The 25,926-nt window shown below is 43.0% G+C and overlaps 1 pseudogene across 1 annotated transcript in view; it reads right to left on the minus strand.

The window, feature by feature from the left end:
- The window catches only part of LOC146507342 (glutathione hydrolase 5 proenzyme-like), a 32,528-nt pseudogene extending 17,676 nt beyond the window's left edge, over nucleotides 1-14,852 (minus strand). Inside the window, exon 1 of the transcript XR_014877070.1 lies at nucleotides 14,564-14,852. The product of XR_014877070.1 is annotated as a glutathione hydrolase 5 proenzyme-like (transcript). The remainder of the gene's footprint in view (nucleotides 1-14,563) is intronic.
- Between the last annotated feature and the right edge of the window lie 11,074 nt (nucleotides 14,853-25,926).

The raw sequence follows: 25,926 nt of genomic DNA on the forward strand, positions 1-25,926 counted from the left end.
ACCCTCTGGAACACAAACTTGGAGTAATTAGGACCCTACACCACCGGGCAGAACATGTTCCCTCTGAGCCTGAAGGAAAAAAGAAGGAACACACACATGTAAAGGAAGCACTCAAAACGTGCGGCTATCCTAAATGGGCATTCTTAAAGTCAGCAAAGAGGCACAGAAAAGAAGATCAGACACCAGCGAGGGAGGATAAGAAGGACAGACGCAACAACATTGTCATCCCCTATGTAGCCGGTGTATCAGAAAAACTCAGGAGAGTTTTCTCCAAGCATGACATGACATTTCAGACCCAGCAACACACTCAGACAAAAACTGGTTCACCCGAAAGACAAAACGCCAAAACACAGACTTAACAATGTGGTGTTTGCTGTACAGTGCAGCGAGGAATGCCCAGACCTCTACATTGGAGAGACCAAACAGCCACTTCACAAGCGCATGGCACAACACAGAAGAGCCACCTCCACAGGACAAGACTCAGCTGTCCATCTGCATCTTAAGGATAAAGGACACTCTTTTGAGGATGCCAATGTTCACATTTTGGACAGAGAGGACAGATGGTTTGAAAGAGGAGTGAAAGAAGCCATCTATGTCCACTGTGAGCAAACAGAGGCGGTGGTTTAAGACACCAACTGTCTGCCATCTATAATCCAGTTTTGAGTTCCCTCCCCAGATCCTTAACGCCCACTCACATCCTGGGCCATCTGACCTCAGGAATTCGCATGATAAGGTGGGGCCAGGTTTCACAATGAGCTCACCCAAAACCCTGGCTGATTGGGACCCACACCCAGTTTCACACCTTGGCTCAGGCGATTAGAGGATCATCAGGGGGTCCTTTTATCCCTCTGTGGGGGGGAAACTCCCACTAGGTTTAAATCTGGGACTCTCCACCATTTGACCTTAGAACTGAAGAAGCTTCTCGGATGAGAGGTGAAACGTCTTCAAGCAACTTAAAGAAGTCCAGACACTTTTCTTTGCAAGCTCCTTTGACTACGATGACCTGGATGACTGAGAACCTTCACAGACGAATCAGAAAGATGTTGAATGTAAGCTGATATTCTTTAGGGGACTGGGAAGACTTGATAGTAGATTTGTGACTTAAACAAGTCGTTTTCGACCAAGGAAGGTATGAACTACATTCCAGGTTCCTTCTATACCAGGTAGGATTATCCTAGGTAGCTGATATGCATTTACATGTAAATGTTTTAGTAATATCTCTTTAAAGATTTGTTTTCATGTTGGCTTATAAATATCGATGCTGGTACTGTAACTTAAGTATGGGTTTAAATGTAATGCTTAGGAGAAGCAAAGCATGATATCCACACATTCGTCCAGCATGTCTATTACATTTGCCGTGATACTGGGATATTATTCCCTATAATCCTCTATGTTGTCAGTACAAACAATGTCAGTAAAAACAGAGATTTGTCAGTCGGAAACAAAACAGGTCTTAGATCCGGATCTTTAAAGTGAACGATGGGATTCTATTACACACACACACACACAGAGAGAGAGAGAGAGAAGCAGCAGGAAGGGAGACAAGTAAGACAACAGTGAGTCCAAAGAAAACCGACTGAAAAGGTTGAAAAATTAAACAGTGAAATCCGGATGCACTTAAATTGCATTGTAATACAAAGACTAACTAAAACTTTCTATGATACTACTTTTTTAAAGTAGAGAGAGCCAAAAAAAAAAACACCCAGCATGCCCCTGCGGGCGGTTTATCCTTCAAGCTCGGGTCCTCTACCAGAGGCCTGGGAGCTTGAGGGTCCTGCGCAGTATCTTAGCTGTTCCCAGGACTGCGCTCTTCTGGACAGAGATCTCCGATGTTAGTCCCGGGATCTGCTGGAGCCACTCGCCTAGCTTGGGAGTCACCGCACCTAGTGCTCCGATTACCACGGGGACCACCGTTACCTTCACCTTCCACATCCTCTCGAGCTCTTCTCTGAGCCCTTGGTATTTCTCCAGCTTCTCGTGTTCCTTCTTCCTGATATTGCTGTCATTCGGAACCGCTACATCGATCACTACGGCCGTCTTCTTCTGTTTGTCTACCACCCCTGTCCAGTTGGTTAGCCACCACCATCTTGTCCGTCTGTATCTGGAAGTCCCACAGGATCTTAGCTTGGTCATTCTCCACCACCCTTGGGGGCATTTCCCATTTTGACCTTGGGACTTCCAGGTTATACTCAGCACAGATGTTCCTGTACACTATGCCGGCCACTTGGTTATGGCGTTCCATGTATGCCTTGCCTGCTAGCATCTTGCACCCTGCTGTTATGTGCTGGATTGTCTCTGGGGCATCTTTACACAGCCTGCACCTGGGGTCTTGCCTGGTGTGATAGACCCCAGCCTCTATGGATCTTGTACTCAGAGCTTGTTCTTGTGCTGCCATGATTAGTGCCTCTGTGCTATCTTTCAGTCCAGCTTTGTCCAGCCACTGGTAGGATTTCTGGATATCAGCCACCTCCTCTATCTGCCGGTGGTACATACCGTGCAGGGGCCTGTCCTTCCATGATGGTTCCTCGTCTCCCTCCTCTTTCTTGGGTTTCTGCTGCCTGAGGTATTCACTGAGCAGACTGTCAGTTGGGGCCATCTTCGTGATGTATTCTTGGATGTTCGTTGTCTCATCCTGGACTGTGGTGCTGACACTCACCAGTCCCCGGCCCCCTTCCTTCCGCTTAGCGTACAGCCTCAGGGTGCTGGACTTGGGGTGAAACCCTCCATGCATGGTAAGGAGCTTTCTTGTCTTTATGTCAGTGGCTTCTATCTCCTCCTTTGGCCAGCCTATTACCCCAGCAGGGTACCTGATCACGGGCAGGGCGTACGTGTTGATGGCCCGGTTCTTGTTCTTACCGTTCAACTGACTCCTCAGGACTTGCCTGACCCTCTGCAGGTACTTGGTGGTTGCAGCTTTTCTAGCGGCCTCTTCATGGTTCCCATTCGCCTGCGGGATCCCCAGGTACTTGTAACTGTCCTCTATGTCTGCAATGTTGCCTTCTGGTAGTTCAATCCCCTCAGTTCTGACTACCTTCCCTCTCTTTGTTACCATCCGACTACACTTCTCCAGTCCGAACGACATTCCAATGTCATTGCTGTATAGCCTGGTAGTGTGGATCAGTGAATCGATGTCTCGTTCACTCTTGGCATACAGCTTGATGTCATCCATGTACAGGAGGTGGCTGACAACTGCTCCGTTCCGTAGTCGGTATCCGTAGCCAGTCTTGTTAATGATCTCACTGAGGGGATTCAGGCCTATGCAGAACAGCAGTGGGGACAGAGCATCTCCTTGGTAGATCCCGCACTTGATAGTGACTTGTGCTATGGGCTTGGAGTTGGCCTCTAGTGTTGTACGCCACATCCCCATTGAGTTCCTGATGAAGGCTCTTAGGGTCCCGTTGATCTTGTACAATTCTAGGCATTCCAGTATCCAGCTGTGGGGCATTGAGTCATGGGCCTTCTTGTAATCAATCCAGGCGGTGCACAGGTTGGTCAGTCTGGTCTTGCAGTCTCGGCTGACTGTTCTGTCTACCAGTAGCTGGTGTTTTGCGCCTCTGGTATTCTTGCCAATTCCTTTCTGTGTCCCGCTCATGTATTGACCCATGTGCCTGTTCATCTTAGCCGATATGATGCCTGACAGGAGCTTCCATGTAGTACTGAGGCAGGTTATTGGTCGGTAGTTGGAGGGGACTGGTCCCTTCTTGGGGTCCTTGGGGATCAGGACCATCCGACCTTCGGTTAGCCATTCCGGGTGTCCCTCGTTAACTAGCAGCTGGTTCATTTGTGCTGCCAGACGCTCGTGGAGTGCAGTCAGCTTCTTTAGCCAGTAGGCGTTAACCATGTCGGGCCCTGGTGCTGTCCAACTCTTCATACTGGAGACCCTTTCTTGGATATCTGCCACTGTGATGGTTACTGGACCCTGTTCAGGGAGGTCGCTATGGTCTGCCCTCAGATCCACTAGCCACTGAGCATTGCCGTTATGGGTTGCGTCCTTCTCCCATATGCTCTTCCAGTATTGGTATCTCTCTCTCTCTCTCTCTCTCTCTCTCTCTATATATATATATATATATATATATATATATATTCTACAGGTGGTCCATCTAGCCAGATGTATACATGCTGCGCTATGGCTACACCCAGAGAGTTTAACAATGACCAGCCTGCACTGAGTCCCCGTGCAGGATGCAATGCTTTTCTGGACATCTGGAGGACTTCGAACTCACCTACCCAGCTCACCGTCTTTATAGCCCCACAGTAAGACCAGCATCACCACCGAGACTAACTTATTCTGCACCACTCAGCCCTGGGTGTTCCCCTAGCTACCCTGCAGCTATTCGTTATGGTACGGCAAGTTCAGAGGATAGATGGCTAGATAGATGAACAATTAGCCAGCAGATGAAAGAACTTGAAGTGGAAATGGACAGGGTCAGATTGCCTTCGTATCCACAGAGTGCACATCTGCCTCACCCTTCATACCACTATGCCGCATTTCAGCCACATTACAGTAGCGTCCCCCATTTAGAACTGGGTTACCCTGTTCGGCCTCCCAGTCCAAGAGCTGCACGTACCATTCAGCAGCAGGCTCTACACACTCCACACAAGTCCCTGCTCCTCAAGGGCAGGTTGACACTGCTGCATCAAACACACAACCTGCTTCAGAAGCCATGCCTATACCGGCCTCCGCATCCACAGCTCCTCCAGCCTGCTTGCCTCCGTTGCCAAAGCAGCCTGTACCTCCTGCTTCAATGCAGCCAGAACCACATGTGCCTCAGCCAGTGCCCCCTACCACACCTTTACAGCCTGAGCATGCCCCGCCAGAGCAGCAGTATGTGTTAGGATGCCTGGGTCGTTGACCCAGGGTTTTGAGTTTATTATATTATTTATAATTTCTAGTCTTTGGTTTCTTTGTTAGAGTTCTGTCTTATGGTTTATGTCTCTCTGTAATCCTTAGTTGCTGTCTCCCCTGTCTGCTATATCCCCATGTCCAGTCAGTGTCTGTGTCTGCCCTGGTCCCACGTCTCTGTTCCCTCTGTTGTAGTGCCTGCCTGTGAGTCTGTGTCTGTAAGTTCAGTCTGAGTTATGTTTCCTGTTTTACTTTGAAAGTCCGTGTCTCATGTAAATGTGTCTGGTTGTGCTTCCTTTGTCTCTTTAGGCCTGATTTGCCCCAGCTGTGTTTCCCTCCTGTTTCCCATTCCCTGATTGCTCCCTCTATGTATTTAAGCCCTGTGTTTCAGTTTGTCGGTGTTGTGATCTACCCTCATCTTGCTGTGTGTTCTGTCTGCGTAAGCTTATTTTGTATTCCTAGTTTTGTTACCCTTTTGAGTTCACGTTTCCGTGAGTCTGCATTTTCCTGCCTGCACACAGCCTTCACATGAGAGTATGATGCACTTCCCAGGGACTGGCAGTCTGCTCCACCACCATATCCACCTGTGCATTATCCTAGAACACCCCATGTTCAGCACTATTATCCAACACCTCACCCAGTAGACAGCTCTCATCAGCCCATTATGATGGAAATGGCAATTGCTTCATCATTTGGCATTCCTAAACCTAAACTGACTGTATACAGTTCAGGGAAAGAAAGTGATTTTCTTATGCTCTAAAGCAGGGGTCACCAACACGGTGCCCGCGGGCACCAGGTCGCCCGCCTGTTCTAAAAGTAGCTCACCATAACAACTTACCAGTAAGCTGCATCTATTTTTATTTTTTCTTGCTGTTTTTTTTTTAATCACAATTGCATTGGTGTTAATTTGTTAGAGATAATATATATATAAAAAAGTTTATTATTAAATATTAGATCATGATCTAATATTTAGTGCTAGCTGGTCTCCACAGAAACAGTTGCCGTGAAGACCAGCAAAGGCAAAGGTGAGGAGATGAGGAAAACATGGCGGAAAAAAGGAAGAAAACATATAATTTTCACAGTGAATGGGAGGAAGAGTTCTTTTTTACCACCGTGAAAGATTCATGTGTGTGTCTCATTTGCGGGGCAACTGTGGCAACGGCAAAGCGGCACAACGTGGAGAGACATTTCCGAACGTGTCACACAAGCTACCATGCTAACTACCCAAAGGGCAGCACACTGCGAGCGGAAAAGGCCCGCGAATTAAAGGCAGGTTTGAGCAAACAGCAGTCTTTTTTCACGAGACCGGTGAAAAACTCTCAAAAAGCAACCGAAGCCTCATTTAGAGCTACACATTTCATGATTAAGAAAAAGAAGGCATTTTTAGACGGGGAGGTTTTCAAAGAAGCAATGATGATAATTGCAAAAACTGTGCTTAAAGACGAGAAATATGGAAACGATGTAATCACCACTCTCTCCGATGTCCAGCTGGGGGCAACTACAATTGTTAGAAGAGTGTCGGCTATGTCCGGGAACTTGGCCGATCAGTTGGATCAGGATCTGGCAAAGAGCAGTTGGTTTAGCATCCAGTGTGACGAGTCCGTCGACAGCAGCAGTACAGCACAGCTGATAGTCTTTATCCGGATGGTATTTGATGGTTTTTCCACAAAAGAAGAACTTCTGACACTACTGCCGCTAAAGACAACTACGAAGGGAGTTGACATCTATAACGCGGTGAAGGAGTTTTTCGCGAAGAAAAAGGTACCGTTGGAAAAGCTGGTATCAGTGACTACCGACGGGGCTCCTGCTATGATCGGCCGACATACGGGATTCATCGCTCACTGTAAAGGTGACACAGAGTTCCCAAACTTCATGCATTACCACTGCATCATTCACCAGCAGGCGTTATGCGCAAAGGTTATCGGCTTCGAGCACGTCATGACTCCCGTCGTGAAGATCATAAACAGCATCCGCTCCAGAGCTAAACAGCACAGAACATTCAAGGTGCTATTGGAGGAGCTGTCAGCTGAATATGGTGACCTGCTACTACATATGGAAATCCGATGGCTCAGCAGGGGACGGATTTTGCTTCGTTTTTTGTCACTTTTGGGTGAAATCAAGGAGTTCAAGCAATCCAAAGGGGAAGACACATCTCTGCTGGAGGACACTGAGTGGACACTTGACCTTGCGTTTTTAACAGACATTACTGGGAAACTGAACCATTTGAACTGTGAGCTGCAAGGCAAAGGTAAGACTGTTGCTGACATGATAAGTGCTTTAAATGGATTTAAAACCCAGATGAGCATTTTCTCTGTGCATTTACAGAGAAAAAAGGTGCTGCACTTTCCCTCTGTGCAGATGGTGCTGAAAGACAACGCTTCTGCATTTGAGACTTTTGACAAAGTTGCAGAAAAGTACACTCAAGTCATAAACCGCCTTGGTCAAGAGTTTGAGAACAGGTTTTGTGACCTTGATCAGCTTGAGCCATGTGTCTCATTTGTTTCCAATCCTTTCATGAATGTGGACACAACATGCATTGCTGAGCAACTAAGTTCAATGTTCAGCTTGGATGCTGGACAGGTGGAAATCGAAATTGTAACATTGCAAAATGACGTCCACCTCAAAGCCTATCAGGGTGCACCAAACTTTTGGTGCCTTGTTGACACAGAAAAGTACAGTGGTGTATGCACAGCAGCTATGAAGGTTGCCAGCCTGTTTGGTTCAACCTATCTTTGTGAATCAGCCTTTTCTGACATGAACTTCATCAAGAACAAACACAGAACACGCCTCTCTGATGCACATCTGCAAGACTCACTCAGAGTTGCAGTGTCAAGTTACACCCCAGATTACAACACACTGGTGAACAGCATGCAATGCCAGGTTTCCCACTAACAGACAAAGAAAGCCATATTAGATGTTCTCAGTGGAAACATTACAGTGTCATGTCAAAGTTGAATTTAATTATTGAAAAACAAATGTGTTTGTTAAGTGTAACATGTGACAATTTGCTTTAAAATGCTGTCAATTTGGTGAAAAGTTCTGTAAAATTTGAAAGTTGATTTTTTTGTATGTTACATACATACAAAAATAATGTATGTAACAGTGCATGACTTGTTAAAATTTGTTAGTGGTAAGTGAAAATGTTGTAGAAGTGATCACTTCAAAATGTAAATACTTGCAAAGATTTATAGAAATAAAGCGTTGCATATTGATATTTATATTCCTACCTTGTTTCCTACTTGCATTCTTTATAATTATGGTGAAAAATAATTAACATAATTAGTGTCTTTACATAGATGAATATCATTAATTATTAATGATAACACATAATTAAGTTAAATTGAGGAAATTTGTTATTTGAGAAGTGTGTGTCAAACTGGTAGCCCTTCACATTAATCGGTACCCAAGAAGTAGCTCTCACTTTCAAAAAGGTTGGTGACCCCTGCTCTAAAGGGTCTGGACAGCTTACTAGTGAAGACTGTAAGTATCAGATCCTCACATAGAGGTATGGACAGCCAAGGCAGCTAGTGCAGGGAGAACTGAAGACATTTTGAATGCCCCGGCAGTCAGGACCGGAGGTTATCAAGGGTTTGAGGACTTTGCTACCGCAGTTGGAACTCTGGTGGGAATGCTGAGTACAATGGAGGGCCCCTCATCGTCAGAGTTGAGGTGTGGTCCTCATGTGGACACCCTACTCACCAAACTCCCCACTAACTATTGAGATACATTTCACTAGCTGGGCTTTAATCTTCGATATAAAAGGCAATTTGGATATTGGTCTATAACTGTTAGGAAGACATGGATCCAGCTGAGGTTTCTTTAATATTGGCTCAATAACAGCTTGTTGAAAGAAGCTGGGAACTGAGCCAGTATGAAGAGAAATATTGATCATTTCCACAATACAGGGGCCAATGGAATCAAACACACTAGTGAAAAGTGAAGATGGAAGGACATCAAGGGGGCTTGAAGTCTGTTTTATTCAATTTCAATTCAATTTTATTTATATAGCGCCAAATCACAACAAATGTCGCCTCAAGGCGCTTCATAGATACAGAGAAAAGCCCAACAATCATATGACCCCCTATGAGCAAGCACTTTGGCGACAGTGGGAAGGAAAAACTCCCCTTTAACAGGAAGAAACCTCCGGCAGAACCAGGCTCAGGGAGGGGCGGCCATCTGCTGCGACCGGTTGGGGTGAGAGAAGGAAGACAGGATAAAGACATGCTGTGGAAGAGAGACAGAGATTAATAACAGATACGATTCAATACAGAGAGGTCTGTTAATACATAGTGAGTGAGAAAGGTGACTGGAAAGGAAAAACTCAATGCATCATGGGAATCCCCCGGCAGCCTACATCTATTGCAGCATAACTAAGGGAGGATTCAGGGTCACCTGGTCCAGCCCTAACTATATGCTTTAGCAAAAAGGAAGGTTTTAAGCCTAATCTTAAAAGTAGAGATAGTGTCTGTCTCCTGAATCCAAACTGGAAGCTGGTTCCACAGAAGAGGGGGCCTGAAAACTGAAGGCTCTCCCTCCCATTCTACTTTTAAATACTCTAGGAACAACAAGTAGGCCTGCAGAGCGAGAGCGAAGTGCTCTAATAGGGTGATATGGTACTACAAGGTCATTAAGATAAGATGGGGCCTGATTATTTAAGACCTTGTATGTGAGGAGCAGGATTTTGAATTCAATTCTGGATTTAACAGGAAGCCAATGAAGGGAAGCCAAAACAGGAGAAATATGCTCTCTCTTTCTAGTCCCTGTCAGTACTCTTGCTGCAGCATTTAACTGAAGGCTTTTCAGTGAGTTTTTTGGACATCCTGATAATAATGAATTGCAGTAGTCTAGCCTGGAAGTAATAAATGCATGAACTAGTTTTTCAGCGTCACTCTGAGACAGGATATTTCTAATTTTAGAGATGTTGCGCAAATGGAAGAACGCAGTCTTACATATTTGTTTAATATGTGCGTTGAAGGACATATCCTGGTCAAAGATGACTCCAAGGTTCCTCACAGTGTTACTGGAGGCCAAGGTAATGCCATCCAGAGTAAGAATCTGGTTAGATACCATATTTCTAAGCTTTTCAGCGCCGAGTACAATGACCTCAGTTTTATCTGAGTTAAGAAGCAGAAAGTTAGTGGCCATCCAAGTCTTTATGTCTTTAAGACATTCCTGCAGTTTAACTAATTGGTGTGTGTTATCTGGCTTCATGGACAGATAGAGCTGGGTGTCATCTGCATAGCAGTGAAAATGTATGCTATGTCTTCTAATGATGCTGCCTAGGGGAAGCATGTATAATGTAAACAGAATTGGTCCTAGCACCGAACCCTGTGGAACTCCATAATTTTATATGACGAAGCAGGACTCTGATGTCTTGTAATGTAAAATGGAGTAAATGGAATAAAAAAGGACCAAGTATCAGAGAAGAGGAAATTGTAAGTTTGATATTGAGAAGATGATGGAGCGATATTTGACCTGATGGCAATGACCTTATTTCTGAAATAGTTCATAAACTCATTGCATAATTATAATAATAATAATTAATAATATAATATAATAATTATAATTCACCTTTCAATCATTATTTTGGGAGCCGGAGGCTCCAAATAAAACAAGTTAAAATAAATGCAGTTATGGTCACTCACATGGACATCTTCCACACAAATGTCATTTAAACCCAAGGAGAAAACAAGATCCAATGTGTGACCCTTTATATCTGTGGGACCAGAAACATGCTGATTAACGTTAAAAGACTCTGTGATAGTCACGAAGTCAGCAGCCATGTTACAGGATGCACCATCAATATGAAGGTTAAAATCTCCCAACATTACCACCTTTTCCAATTTAATAATGGATGACAGGAGGTCGTTAGATTCAGTTAGAAAGACTCCGGCAGGTCTAGGGGATCGGTAGATTAAAATACAATAAAAGGTTTGCAAAAAGCCGACCTTAATCATTTGCAGCTCAAATGAAGTGAAGGAATCTGAATTCATCAGTCTGCATGTGAATCTTCCTGGTGCACAACAGCGAGTCCTCCGCCACGTCCCGAAAGACGTGGAGTTCTGATGATTTTCAAATTTCCTTCAGATGTATATAATCCATGTTTTGTTGCCATGTCTCAGTTAAACAGATGAAGTTGAGAGATTCCTTTAAAATAAACAATTTGTTTGTGATTAAGCGAGTGTTGAGCAGGGCAAACCTGATCGATGATGTTTGGTTGGTGCACTCAACAGCTGACTGCAGTGGCACTCGAATTAAACACCTGTGCGCAGGTCAATTACTACTAATAAGGTAGCGATAACTACTATGCTGATTTCTGAAATGAACAGAAGTGACGGCAGCAGCTTGGGAAGGGTTAGACTGAAGGGAAAATAATTTTCTATAATAATAACCCCCAAAATCATCAGAGAGCAGAGTGCGAGATCACTGAACTTCATGGGTGATGATAAGCTGTTTAGACATAGTGAGAACCGTGAGTTGGCTTAGAGAGAGGTCTTGAATGAATGTGTCGAGGGTGGATGCTAGGTGATGCTAGTGAAAGCACATGAGAAGTAAAGGGAAGCCATGAAGAATTACGTGCACAGCGCAATTTGGATGTCTTAAAAGGAGCACTAGAGGACAGAACCTGGCATCATGGTGCCATGAAGATTCGCCAGTGCTTTGCGAAGGCAGGAAAGATGGCAGAGAAACTGGCATCTCGGTGCCGGAACGGTTTGCTGCTACATCTTGTGGAAGAGTCCACCATTGCCTGGTCCCAAGTCCAGGATAAGAAAGGATAAGGGTTGGACATGGGGCTAGCAAACCCACCTTTTAAAAATAAGCCATGCTACAGAAACTGCAACAACAAGTACATCCCAAAACTGCCTGGACGGGAAGACTCCTCTTCAGTCGGGCTCATGACGCATGCCGGCGAAAGCCTTCAGGAAGCCAGCTCGCCGACAAGTCTTCTTACGGCCAAGGCCAAGACCAGAATAGGGACCTGGAACATCAGAACCCTGTATGAAAGTGGCAAGTCAGCGCAGGTGGCCAGTGAGATGAGAAGATACACCATCAAGGTTCTCAGACTATGTGAGACCCGATGGAATGGAAGCGGCCAGACCAGACTGTCTTCAGGTGAAACCTTAATCTACTCCGGGCTTGCTGCTGCTTTTGTGAATGAGGGATAGAGGAACCTGGCAACCCGGTGACGACATTAGCTGCAGAGTTTAGCACTGGAGGGATGAGTGGCTGAGAACCTGGCAACCCGGTGCTGACGTTTGCTGCAGAGTTTAGCCGAGGAGGGATGAGAGGCAGGGAACCTGGCAACTTGATGCCGAAGCATGCTATATTTTGCCTCCAAGGGATGGCGACTGGCGACTCTGTGCCTTTTTTTTTGTTTTTCTGTCTTTGCTGAGAAACTGGCAGTTTGCTGGTAGGAAGCTTCCTGCTGCGTTTGTGAATGACAGATGGGGAAGAACCGGGCATCCCAGTGCTAACTTGCTTGAGCCTTTAGCGAAAGGAGTGATGGAAAACATCACGGCGATGGAGAAACAGTAGAGCATGGAGCTAGCGACAGATTTCCAGCTTGCATTAAATGGTGTTATGGACTGATTCTTATATAGCGCTTTTCGACTCTCCCGGAGTACTCAAAGCGCTCTATACAGCATGCCACATTCACCCAATCACACCTATTCTCACAAGCACTGACTCTAAACTGAGTGCTGTCTAACCACATTCACACACATTCACACTCTGATGGATGCATCGGAGGGCAACTTGGGGTTAGTATCGTGTCCAAGGATACTTGGCATGCAGACTTGAGGAGCCAGGATCGAACCCGCAACCTTCCGATTAGTAGGTGACCAGCTCTACCTCCTGAGTTACAGCCACCTCCTCTGTTAGGAGGAAGGAGTAATGAGCTGAGCTCGTCCCTGCTACCTGGCGCTGGAAGGTGGCTGGAGCTACAAAGCACGCTGTAGCTTTTGCTGTTGGAGCGGCGATTTGTTGGGCGCATGGGTATGGCGTGCCTTCTGGGTTTGGCGCTGATGTCCGTCAGCTTTCCGGCTAACTTGCGCTGGCCTGTGGGACCATTTCGGAGCAATGTGAGAGGAGTTATGGGTTTGCTGGTGGGCAACCCTGCTGGCTTTTGCTGAAGTGGTGGGCGGCCAGAGTTACTTCATAACTGGATTTAGCGGAGATAAGACAACTGGATGGATCAACGTAGCAGACCGTATGTCAGGTGGCAAGAAAACTGCTATAAGGTTGTCAGCATTCGGTCTCTCGGAAACGTTGCTGTAAAGTTCGGTGTGTTTCTTGGATTGCCAGAGGAAAAGCGATGAACGGAGAGCTTGAGTAGTTGTTCGTCTGATGGGCTGACGGACGAGAGGGCGATTGTAGCGAATGGAAGGGTGAGTAAAATTATGTTACTCCTGTGAGATAAGCTGTGCTTAAAGGTATTTGCTGAGAATGGACCCTGTTTGCACATAAACGAGAATGAACAGCTTGATGAACTGGGGGAACCTAAATAGATAACAACCAGAAGGAGCGTGTTTGGAGGCGTGGTCCTGCTCCTGAAATTCCAATACATAATCTCCAATTGCTGAACATTGCTTTAACCGAGGAATTATCCAAAGTGGCAGTGATCTTATATACACTCTACCTAATCTAGCTGAGTGGCTGGAAAGGAAGGTCCAGACTTTGCATGTGCCACATCGCAGGCCCCTTCCCAGCTGCACCAGCACATACTGAGTATAAGCATCAGAAAGCAGTGAAACAACAGAGAGTCAAACCTCCTACTGTTCTGCTTGGCAGTCAGCAGGCATCGAAGCACTCTTATCCTTCTCCTAGCCCTGCCACTGTACCACAGTTGAAGAAGAGGGATCATTTCAAGCCCTTCACTACCTTAGTGCCTATACTGACTTTGCCACACTCACCTGTACTGCCAGAGCCACCTGGATAAAGGAAAAAAAATGATGTTGGAAATGTGGGAGAGGACATTCCCCAGAAAATTGCACTCTGAAGAAGCCCTGTGGGACATGTGGAGAACAACATGTGCTCATACTACATGATGTCACTACTGCAGAGAGCATTCTGATCGTAAATACTTCCTCCAACATGTTTTTTTTTTTTGGACGTCAGCCAGTTAGCTTTTTTTGGAAGTCAGCCATTCAGGGAGAGTAGTGCTAAAGGTTGTCCCAGTGTAATCAGTAATTATTTACTAATTACTTTTTTCAAGTAACTTGACCAACACTGTTGACAATACACCAAACTTGTATTGTGGTTGGTTTCTTAGTTATAAGGCTATTTTTCCATTTTTGAACAATAATGGAAGGATGGAAATTTTTAATAAATTTTAATAATACCACACTGTGCAGCCTTACAACTCAGAATTCATTCAAAACTATTGCTATTGTGTTTGCAGACAGAAAGATTGCAGGCGCGCACTCACACATGTCTGGTAGATTGTCTCATAAATAGGGAAATGGCGTGAAGATTTTGCATTGACCTGTAATATGCACATCACACTGAATTTTGCCTTTTATGAAATGGCATATTGGTTTTGTAAAGAAGGTGAAATTAGAATGTAGTTATGAGTAGTTATCTTGTAAATAGATATAGAAAAAACATAAATCCATAATGATGACGCAGGTTACGCCATTCTCACAGATGTTTTAGCGCTAAAGTTTGCATTATGCGTAATGTGAAAGCAAAAATGTGTCCTAAGTTTGAAATGTTACTCACCGTCCAATCTCTGAACATTTCCCGGAGTCTGCGGCCACTGCAGCTTTTGAGAATGTGCAATCAGGGTCCTTGCGCGACGGGGTAAAAAAACATAATCCGGAAATTACACCAATTATAATTACAGCAATAATTAAGAGTACACTTAAGAAGATAACCCAGCATTTCATATTTTTGCATCCTAGTCTTTCTTCTCCTGACTCAGGCATCGCTGTTTTCTTCTCTGCGTAATCCACTTCCTCTGAAAGTTTACAGCTTGTTCATTTTTCAAGATAGCACAGTGACGTACTGCGCACATATATCCGCTGGGTGGGTACTGGTAGGCGCAGCGTAGCGGTGTTTGTTCACTGGTAAGCAGAGCTACCTTCTACGATGTTTAACGCTGCTTCCTCTACCTCTCTCTGTGGAACTGACCAGTGGAACCATGAAGTGCCGATGTTGCGGTGATACGGGGTTAACCTGTAATATTGGTGACTCTAGTCTGTGATGGGCTTACAATGACATCCATTCAGTCACATGAATTTCTTTATTTACTATTTACTATATACATATGAATACTTTTTCTCACTTTTCCCCACAAAACCCTGTGTTTGTCAATCACAGTTCACTCAATATAATTTGTTTTTAAATAAAACATTTTATAGTTAGACATTTTTGGATTAGTAGCTCCTTAGTGACCCCACTCATTCCTTAATCCTCTCTCTCTCTCTCTCTCTCTCTCTCTCTCTCTCACACACACACGTCTGCAAAACCTCAATACAACCAGACATTTTTGTAGAGGATTTCCCTCCTGTTGTCCTGCTGTTTAGAAAGAATGCAAGTTTAAGGCGCATTGTCACTTTTCTAACTGGAAATTATGTAGTTGTATCTGCACTGTAAGTGTGTAAGTGGATGTTTTTTTTAGCATTATATAAATTTTCAGTCTTTTGGTGCCTCATCCCAATATTGAAACATGCTGGAATCAAAATCAAAACAGGAATGCATAACTGCAAAATAGCAACATTTATGATAACAATAACAATATAGCTGATGGTCAGTATGTATTATACAGCCAATAATGAGTGTTTACCTAAAAATTTCAAGAAATAAAATAACATTTCTGAGCTTTTACAATGTTGTCTATGCACTTTTTAAAATTACATTTAAATAATTAATTATATAATAATTAATTATTTAAATGACTTGATCACTGATTTATACTTTCAGTATATCCAGGCTTTTTTAGACATGTGATTGAATTATAGTAGTATATGATCTGTATTGTCCTGACTTTTACAATAGAAGAACAAGTAAGAAATTGTACAAGATAGATGAGAATGTGCACAAATAATCTGAGCAGAAGAGTGAAAGAATGTCAGTCACACATGTGGGTTGTTGTTTCTTCTTGATCATCTTTAGTGATATTCGGTGACTTGTTCAAATATTTTCCAGGAGTACAGAATCTGCTACAGATTTTGTGGCTTTGTTAATGCAGGAAGGTCTGAAACTTAAAGCTATGCTGTCTAACATAACTGACTCTCTTAGAAAGACAGAGAGAGAGAGCGAGAGACAGAGTGTGTGTGTGTGTGTGTGTGTGTGTGTGTGTGTGTGTGTGTGTGTGTGCTTCACACACTTCTTTGCTTCACTTCTTTTACTACTTTGTACAGCACTTTGGTCAACTCTCTATTGTTACTAAATGTGCTTTATAAATAAATGAAATGAAATAAATGAACATAAACAACTGGAGTAGCAATTGTCTCCTTAATGCTCTTTCCAAACCAAAGGTGGTTCATGAGTGCCTTGGAGAGAAATAAAAGAATATCAATCTTAGCGAGGGGAAAGTCAGGACTACAGGATGGATTAAAATGAAGCAAGTTGTGACCATGACACTTACTACAACAACAAAGACGGGCATTAGTCTGTGCCAGTTTATCTTAATGGCACTTTGTGTGATTACTATGGACATATACTGAGGCCAGTGCAGTTGTGATCATAGTCCCACCGGTCCCTCCAATGACCAAGATCTTTGACTTGGACTTCAATGATTAAATAATTTCATATGGGAAGTTGTTCAAACTCTAGGAACAACTTCAGAGGTCCCTCTTACCGTGCATACAGACAATGAGCAACAAATAAATGATGAAGGCCTGGCTGTTACAAGTCTTTAAACTGAATATTAATCACAATATCACAGCAATTGAAACTGGCTGACTGGCCTCCTAAATTACTATCCCCAAACTGAGTAACACCTTTATTACCCTAATGTGTGGAATATGTGTCAGAAAGTTATGAAAGGCTTATATGGATAGGTGAACTGACACATTACTTAAAGAAATGTAATAAGGAATTTCAGGAAAATGATTTCAGGAAAAAAAACCTCTTTGTGGTATTAGTATTGAAATAATCTGCCCTCCTCATCTGATTACTTGTATATAAATATTAAATGTAGAAAGCATCTCTTCACCAGGAGAAATGCTATTAGTTCTATTGCAGAAGTCAGACTGGTTGTTGAGAATGATTCCAGTGCTTGCAGCCAAATCTGTAAACAAAAGAAATATTAAATTTTTATCAAAGAAAGAAAAATATCTGATAGCTGGTTTCTAACAGTGAAACAGAATGATGCAGCTACTGACTTGTTATTGATGGTGCTGGTTACAGACACAATAGATCCATCTTCAGCCAGCACAGATACATGTGTGGTACCAGTGGTGTCTCGATTTGAGGTGATTTTCTAATAATCGTTTTGATGAGTCTTGTTAGTTATTTTTTGCCGTATGACATCAGCAAAGCTCTCTTTTGTGAAATTCTTTGCCATCTGTAGGAAATATAGAGAATCAAAAACAAACACATTACAGAAAATACAGAAATGTCAAAACAATAAGCAATACTAAAAAGAAAAGAAAATCCATCCATCTTCTTCCACTTATCTGGGGATGAGTTGTGGGAGGGGGTTGGGGGGGCAGCAGCTTAAGCAGAGAAGCCCAGACTTCCCTTTCCCCAGCTACCTCCTCCAGCTTGTCCAGGGGAACACCAAGGCGTTCCCAGTCTAGCTGCGACTTATGGGCTGTATCCCAATTCGCAGGCTGCTCGAAATGCGGCCCTCAAATGCGTCCTTGATTTCCCTGAATTTTAAGGATGTGGCGGTGTAGACTTCGTGGCCCAACATATCCCAGACTTCATAGCACGGCGGTGGGTGTGGATAATTTTGCTGAAAAAAAACAACAACAAAAAAAAGTAACAAAATGTGTCCGGGTCAGAAAAAGGAGACAGAGGCAAAATGGTTAAATTAAAGAGTTTTATTAAAGTAGCTCAACTAAAAGAGACGGACAAGCCGCTATCACCATTTAAGGAAACAAACAAAACTCAAACGTTGGTCAATAAAGTAAAACGTAAGTCAAAAAGAGAGAGCAGCTCACTAGCTGCAAACACCCCAAACGCACAGCTTGCTAGCTGCAACAGAACACCCACAGCTCACTAGCAGCAACCATCAAACACACCGCTCAGTAGCTGTAACCATTCACATGGCACTCTGGCCCAGAGCTCACCTGTCCCTGAGCTTAAATCCCTTTAATTACTGATGTGAGTCAGCTGTGTAAAAGAGAAAGGTGGTACCCCAGGCAGAAGAGATTGAAGGACACGCCCACACAGGCACCTTCAGGAGGAGGCCCTGCTAGGGCCGTAACACAGTCAATGCGACTTTATAAGAGGCCAAGTCCTCCAGTGTGAGTGTTCCTCCTGAGCAAAAACATTGAAACAAATGATTCTGTTGAGCAAAACTGAACACAGTGCATTGGGCCTTCTCTCATCTGGAGAGCACCGGGTGCACTGTGAGAGTCACGTTTTTTGATTTCACCAGTTTATTCATAGACCCACATAGCAGACGCGTGTGGCCCAGATCTGGTGTCAAGCCAGCACCGCTGGCTGACTTCTGGCATGGTAAGTGGTATGTCATCCAGATGTGGGCCAGGCCTGGCATAGATGGCACCATTTATGTGATGGCATGCCACATCTGGCCCAATTGTGGTTTGGTTTATGTGGCCCAGGTTCATAGAAAACAGGTCTGATCTGGATCTGGCATCAAGCTGGCACTTCTGACTGACTGGTGTCATGGCTGGGTGTATGTCAACCAGATGTGGGCCAGGTTTGGCAATGATGGAAGTTAGAAGACCCAAAAGTTGCAATACTATACTGCTATGGTAGCCAATGTTTCAAATGCAGGTTTGTGAGTGTACACTTTATCCAAAATCTAGTGAGGGTTTACTCAGGTTTATCGCTGGGTGGCTGTAGCTCAGCAGATCACCTACTGATCGGAAGCGTAATGGTTCGATCCCTGGCTCGAGGTAAGGTAAGGTACATATTAGGCTGACATCTGGGGGCCAGAGCTGAAACGGTTCTGAGCCAGCACAGGGCCAGCAGTGTGTCTGCAACTGGTCCTGTGCTGGCCCATGTGTGGGCCACCTCTGGCAAACCAGATCTGGGCCACCAAAGGGCCTTCATTCTTTGCGGTATGTGGGCCATGTGTAAGCACATTGTGTGGGCCAGATCTGGGCCATACCAATTTTGCTATGTGGGGAGGAATAAGAACATTACATAGTACCAGGATTTGGGTGAAGAATAAGAAGCAAACACAACAAGATGGATACAATAAAACTGCCAAGTCCGTTGAAACTGACTGGAAATGTGGTTGCAAGTTGGAGGACTTTCAAACAGCAGTTCAAACTGTATATTGCGGCTGTTGGAGTGGATCGCCGGGCAGATGAAAGAAAAATAGCCATGCTGCTCACCATCACCGGCACAGAAGCAATAGAGGTCTCCAACACTTGTGTTTGCTCAGCTCAAGGACAAAAATAACTTTGATGAAGTCATGAAGAAATTTGACGAGCACTGTCTGTCAAAGAAAAATGAAATGTACGAGCGATACGTCTTTCTCTCACGCTTACAACACCAGGGTGAGTCATTTGATACTTTTCTGATTAAAGCTCCGTCCTGTAATTTCGGTGATCTTAGAGACTATGATAGGAGATGAAATAGTGTTTGGAACTAATGAGAAGAAGCTCAGAAAAACTGTTGAGGGAAACAGAACCCACGCTGGAAAATGCTTTAAGGATCAGTCAAGTCAGTAAGCTAGCACCGCAACATGTACTGACTTTTAGAAAGCCTGTTCAAGGAGCAGATCAACAAGAAAATGAGGAAGTGAACGTAGTGTAGATTAAAAGAAAGCCATGGAGTAAATTCAAAACCAATGACAACAAAAACAAAACATGACAATGAAATGTTCACTTGCAAGAGATGTGGAGAGAAACCGACCAAAACAATGTCCCGCATATGGAAAAAAAAATGTGCAAAATGTAAAGGACAGAACCATTATGCAAAATGTGTCTCTCCAAGAAGAAGGGACAAAAAGTACACACTGTGCAGGAAGACACAGATGACAGCGATGATCTAAGTGAAACATTTTTCATCAAGATGGTGTCACATGAAGATGTCAGTGCACAGTCTTCAAGAATTAACACTGGCCAAAGTGTTGGTTCAGTCACAGATGATAGATAGACTGCTCCACTGTTAGTCAATCGGACACTGGTAACATTTAAAATTGACACAGGGGCCAAAGCTAATTTGATCAATGAGAAGGATTTCAAGGCACTAACTAGGAAGCCTAGAAGATTTATAGAAAAAGTCACACCGCTGAAGGCATACAATAACCAGCCAATACAAACAAAAGGTGGATAAAGACTTAAAGTGACGGCAAAAGGCAAACAGCATAACATTTTGTTCATCATTGTGCTTGATGTACGAGGCGCTTTTAGGAGATAAAACATCTGAGGACTTATTACTGATGACATAAAAGTAGCCAAACAAGTCAAAAGACTGGAACACCAAGAGGATGAAGGAAGTTCAGACATTATCAGTAAATTTCCTTCAGTCTTCAAAGGACATGGAATTTTACTTTACACCTACAAAATCCAGCTCAAGGATGATGCCGTACCTGTGGTGCATGCCCCAAGGAGATTGCCTGCTCCACTATACGGGCAGGTTTGGAAAAAAAAAAAAAAAGCTTTAAAGAGACTCAAATGGGTGTCAGTGAACGAGTCTGGGAGAACTCTAGTAAGAGTCTGCCTTGATCCCAAAGATCCAAATGAAAGAAATATTAAATAATATTAAAAATTATATTAAAACAGAGCATTATCAGTTCCCCAAGAGAGAGGAAATAATGAGTTAAATGGCAGGAGCTACGTTTTTTTTAGCAAACTGGATGCGTCACACAGATTTTGGCAGCTGAGGCTAGACCCAGAAAGCAGCAGGTACACCAGCTTCAATATACCATTTGGGCATTGTTTCTTGAGGTTCCCATTTGGAATTAAATCAGCACCAGAAATCTTCCACAGGGCAATGGAATCCCTGATCAAAGGGCTGAAAGGCACCAGAGTCTACATAGATTACCTCGTAGTTTGGAGAAATACAAGACAACAACATGATAAAAGGCTGGAGAAACTTTTGTGGAGAGTTAAAAAGAATGGACTTAAACTGAATAGAGACAAGTGCCTCTTTGGTGTTTCAGAGATGACCTTTGTCAAGAGATGTATCCTAAAGACACTTCTTCAGCTGAGAGTCAGAGAGTGGAGACACACATGCTACAGTTTTTACTTGTGAGGGCAGTCACAGAGCGCTCGCACCCGAGAGTGGGGGCTCAGGGACTTGCGCTCTGCTCCTGCTCTGGTCTTTATTTATACAACAGTAGGTGCATTCGTTCATGACATTGGAATGTGGATGTGTCTGTGTGTGTGTGTGTGTGTGCCAGGAGAGGCTTCTCTTCCTGGTACGGAGTGAAACTGCTTGTTCAGCACTTATCTATCACTAGCAGGAACTGCTCCTTCCCTGCATGATAACGGGTCACAGAGAAAACAACAGTCTGAGTCATAAATGACATGCCATTTATGACATGTTAAATCTTAGACAAGAATGTTCAGATTTTACAGAGTGACAGAGTAACAAATGGAGGGCTCTTTCCACTCAATAAAAGTTCATGTGAGGGTCCCCAGTGGTTATGGGCAAATGTAATCACATGGCAGGATGCTGTAAACGGACCAAACGTCAGTCAGGAGAACCACAGAGATAATCCATCCACAATACGAGGGTAGTCATTGATATACTGCTGCATGGGCCGGGCCAGTGTTGCCAACTCGTCAGTAAGGAAAATCGCTATTGGCTGTCCTAAAAGTCGCTTAATAACGTCGTCACCCAATTTGCATAACTGGTCATGCTAATGTAATTGTAACCTACGTTGTTGGAGAGAGAAATAACATTGTTGAAGAGACAGAGTAAAAAACGTCCTAAATGCATTTAGAATTTATTTAGAATGACAAATTAAATTTATTTTAGCAATTATTGTTTTTTTTAATGTCACAATTCCAACCCTACTAATTTATCCGGGCTTGGACCAGCAAAAGTGACCCGAAATAGGGGGAATATACGTACTTAATACGTTTATTGAACAGCTTGAACATTCATGTTAACCAAAAACTCTGTAAACATTTACACTCTCTCTCTGTCACTCTTGGGGAATTTTTAATTGTTTGATTGCACTTATATATATCAGTGTATACTTACCTATTAGTATATAGGTTTTTTAAGAAGTTGCATTTCACAGGAGAACCTGTGCTAAAAGACTGAAAAAAACTATTCAAATTCTCTTTAAATTTAAGCATACATTCTTTGTTTATTCTCCATTTACTTCATTATATTGCATAAATGTTTATTACAAGATTAAATATAAAGCTGAAAAAGTATAATTGTAGCCAGGCTATTGATCAAGTAATTGCGATTAATCGCAATTAATAGCTAAACATTTGAAATGAAAATAAGAAAGAAAAGTATGTCTCTGTGCCCCCCTTTCCCTGTTAATGCCCTACCTGCCCCCCTGGCAAAACTTTGCTAGACCCGCCTCTGCACAGTTACCAGCTGTCAGCTACATAGAAAAGGAACCTGGTGTAGAAAGTAAAATTAAATACATTCTAACAACAGCTTATCAAGCTTAAACGTGCTGCTGGACCATGCTGTTTTCTCTTTCTGGTGCAAAGTGGGCGATAAACAAACAAGGGACACGGATTCGCGACAGAAAAGCCGATCAGCTGATCATTGATCGGTTTCATGATTGAAGTAGTAACAGGAGAGGGAGGGAGAGAGAAGAGGCAGTCGAGAGTTCATTACCAGGCCTCTGGAGAACTTCAAGACATGTTGAGGAGGTCATTTAGCCATTTAAATCAGCTGTGTTGGATCAAAGACACACATAAAACCTGCAGGACACCGGCCCTCGAGGCCTGGAGTTCGACACCTGTGTGCTAAGCCTTAGCAGTTAAGGTCATGAGCTGGGTTACGCCATGTCGCAAGTTTTGTGAGGAGCTTTTGTGATACTTAATGGATCGAATTACATTTTTTTTTATTTCTCTCCGATATCCGACCCAGTAATTTAGTCCAGTATTGGATCGATACCGATATGTAATATCAGATTGGTCCATCCCTAGTTTAAACGCAGAAGACTAAATCAAACTCACCTCAGCTGCTGCCCCAAGTGGGAGTGAAAAGATTGGGCTGAAAGTGAGTGCAGTCCTTATATAATGTGTCTTAGGTGAGTTAAATTAAGGGACAAATTCCAGAGCCAATCAGTGTTGAGATAGTAAAAAAGGAAACAAGCACAGTGAGGAAAAGGGTAATTAAAGTAAGAAGCTTTACAACACTGAGTTATATTACACTGCTCAAATAAATAAAGGGAACACAAAAATAAGACATTCCAGATCAGAATGAATCAAATATTCTTATTAAATACTTTTTTCTTTACATAGTTGAATCTGCTGACAACAAAATCACAAAAATATTTTCAAAACTGATGGGTGATTGAGCATGCATCAAGACGACTCAAGTGCAAGCTGGAGGTTATTACTTAATAATACAAACTGCCAAACACATTTCTAGCGTTAACTGAACTTTCAAAACAGAGCTACCTAGATCACTTAAATTACACAATTGAAAGCACATGTGTATTGTTTGTGTATTTATACACAAGCACTCATATATATTTAAATAATTCAAAAAAGTGTTAATTTACCTTTTACTACCAGTGTGTGAATGTGTGTGTGGATTGGTGGATGACTGGATGTGTAAAGCGCTTTGGGGTAAAGCGCTATACAAATACAGACCATTTCAACACATTCTCACTCCCAAAGCGTAACATTTTACGCTAGGTGACAAATCGTCAACATATTACGTTTTCGGCTACCCACCACGTTCCTAAGTGACGACCTCGGAAAAATGAGGAAATATGAGAACCGTATGGACTCAATCTACACATGTTTGCTCTTTTTCTTCAAATCACTTAGAAACACGCTATTTAACATAATTAAAGTCATGGTTAAGGTCAGGAAAAAGGTTATGGTTAGGGCTAGGGATAAGGTTAGGTTTAGGGCTGGAATACAGGGCTGGAACGTCTATTACCGCGGGAGCGTCATTGCACTGGATTTCAGCCATAACCCACCGCATACCATAAGAACGCCGAAGGTCTCCTTTCCCGTTCCTCAGGAACGCCGCGGGACGTGACAAAACGTCGGCATGTTACGCCTCGGGAGTGAGAACGGGCTGACCATTTACCATTTTACTACCACACACCAAATCCGGTCGTTGGTACTCCCTGGCTTGTGAAACCACTAGGTAACAAAAGCTCAACACTGCGCCCTAGCATCCTGGAGCACTTCTGCTGTCTTTTGTACGTGCTTCAGAGTTTGTACATGCTTTGTCTCTAGCGGTTACCGTAAATATACTTTTATTTATTCACTCCACATAAAATGTAATAAATAAATCATATAATACAAAAACCAACTATTTACATTTCAATTTTTAACTATTTAAATTATATAATAAACAAAAAGAAGATGCACATTCTCTGTCATATGGGCCTGCATGAATAAACTTTCTGAATCCTTTATCATCCGCAACTGAAAATAGTTGTGGATGATTACTATACCTTTCTAATGTGACGTTGTTGTACCTGGCTCTTTCTCTCTCTCTCCCTCCCGCTCTGTTCCTGTGCTACTGCCAGTGTAACTACCGCCCCTCCCCCCTCTGCCCAGCGCAAAGCACAAGACTCGTGTGCGGAGTGAAGCGGAAAAAAACTGCGAAAGAGAGGGTGAGAAAAACAAAAAACACGGGAGCCGGCTCGCGTCGTTCACTTCAAAGAGTCGGCTCTAAGAGCAGTTTCGTTCGCGACCGACACATCACTAGTGGGCAATCTTCTTCTTATCATAGGACTTTGTGTGCCTTCACCTTGGTATTTTCACCTTGGTAAATTGGTAAGCTGTTCACTATAATACCTAATATTATTAACTGGCCCTTATGCTTTGCTTGACGTTTTGGCTTCCCTTTGGCATATCATGTGATTCAGATCTGCTGGGAGTATTTTTTTCTAGCTACCGCCACTTCCTCTGATTGCTCTTCACTTTGTTTTTCACTTCCCCCTCTGCATTTTTTTTGAAGACTGTGCAAGAGCCTAAATAAACAGTTCCTGCCACACTGGCTCTGAGTGCTTTCTACAATTTCTTATTGGCTTCTACTGTAAAAGTGAGCTCGGTAAAGATTGTTTATCCACACACAGTGGATACATAAACTCTTGTTTCGACAATGTGTCTGAAAAGGTTGGGTACACTGAAAAGAGAATTCAGTGATCACATAATTTATACCCCGATTTTCAGTTGAAATAGTGCAACGACAATATATACATAGCAAAACATGAGAAATGTTATTGTTTTTGAAAAACACAAGTCAATATATCTTCCTATATATTCCTAAACTTCAACAACAAAATAGGTGCCATTGACTTTTAGTCAAATTGGACAGTCATAAATGCTGATGGTGACCAAGAATTTCACTTCAATCTTTATTTAGATTTTTATCAGAACAACAAAGTTTACCAAAAATTGTGACAAAGCATTAAGACATCTAAAATGTATTTAATGCTAAAATTAAATCTAAATACCATTGATACTTATTCAGCATTGATGACTGTGGCCAGTGTAGAAAGGACTGTTGCATATGTGTGTGTTTAGAGCCGTGTACTAAACACTGATATTACTTGGAAAAATCAAAGCAAACAGCTCCTTGTCACAACTCGAACCGACAACCGTCATATAAGAGAAAAATTAATTTAAAGCTCAGCAAGTGACATATGGACTCTCTGTCTGGCTATATGTGCTGAACAGCAGTGCTGAATAGGTTTAAGATGACTCTACTGGAGAAAGAGGAAGTGAAAGAGGAAGAGAAAGAGAAAGAGAAAGAAATGTGGAATTTTTGGTCGTACCTTTAAGAGTACATTGCAAAAACTCAAAATCTTACCAAGTATA

Source organism: Neolamprologus multifasciatus, chromosome 12 (genome assembly GCF_963576455.1).
Source record: "Neolamprologus multifasciatus chromosome 12, fNeoMul1.2, whole genome shotgun sequence".
Taxonomy (NCBI): Eukaryota; Metazoa; Chordata; class Actinopteri; order Cichliformes; family Cichlidae; genus Neolamprologus; species Neolamprologus multifasciatus.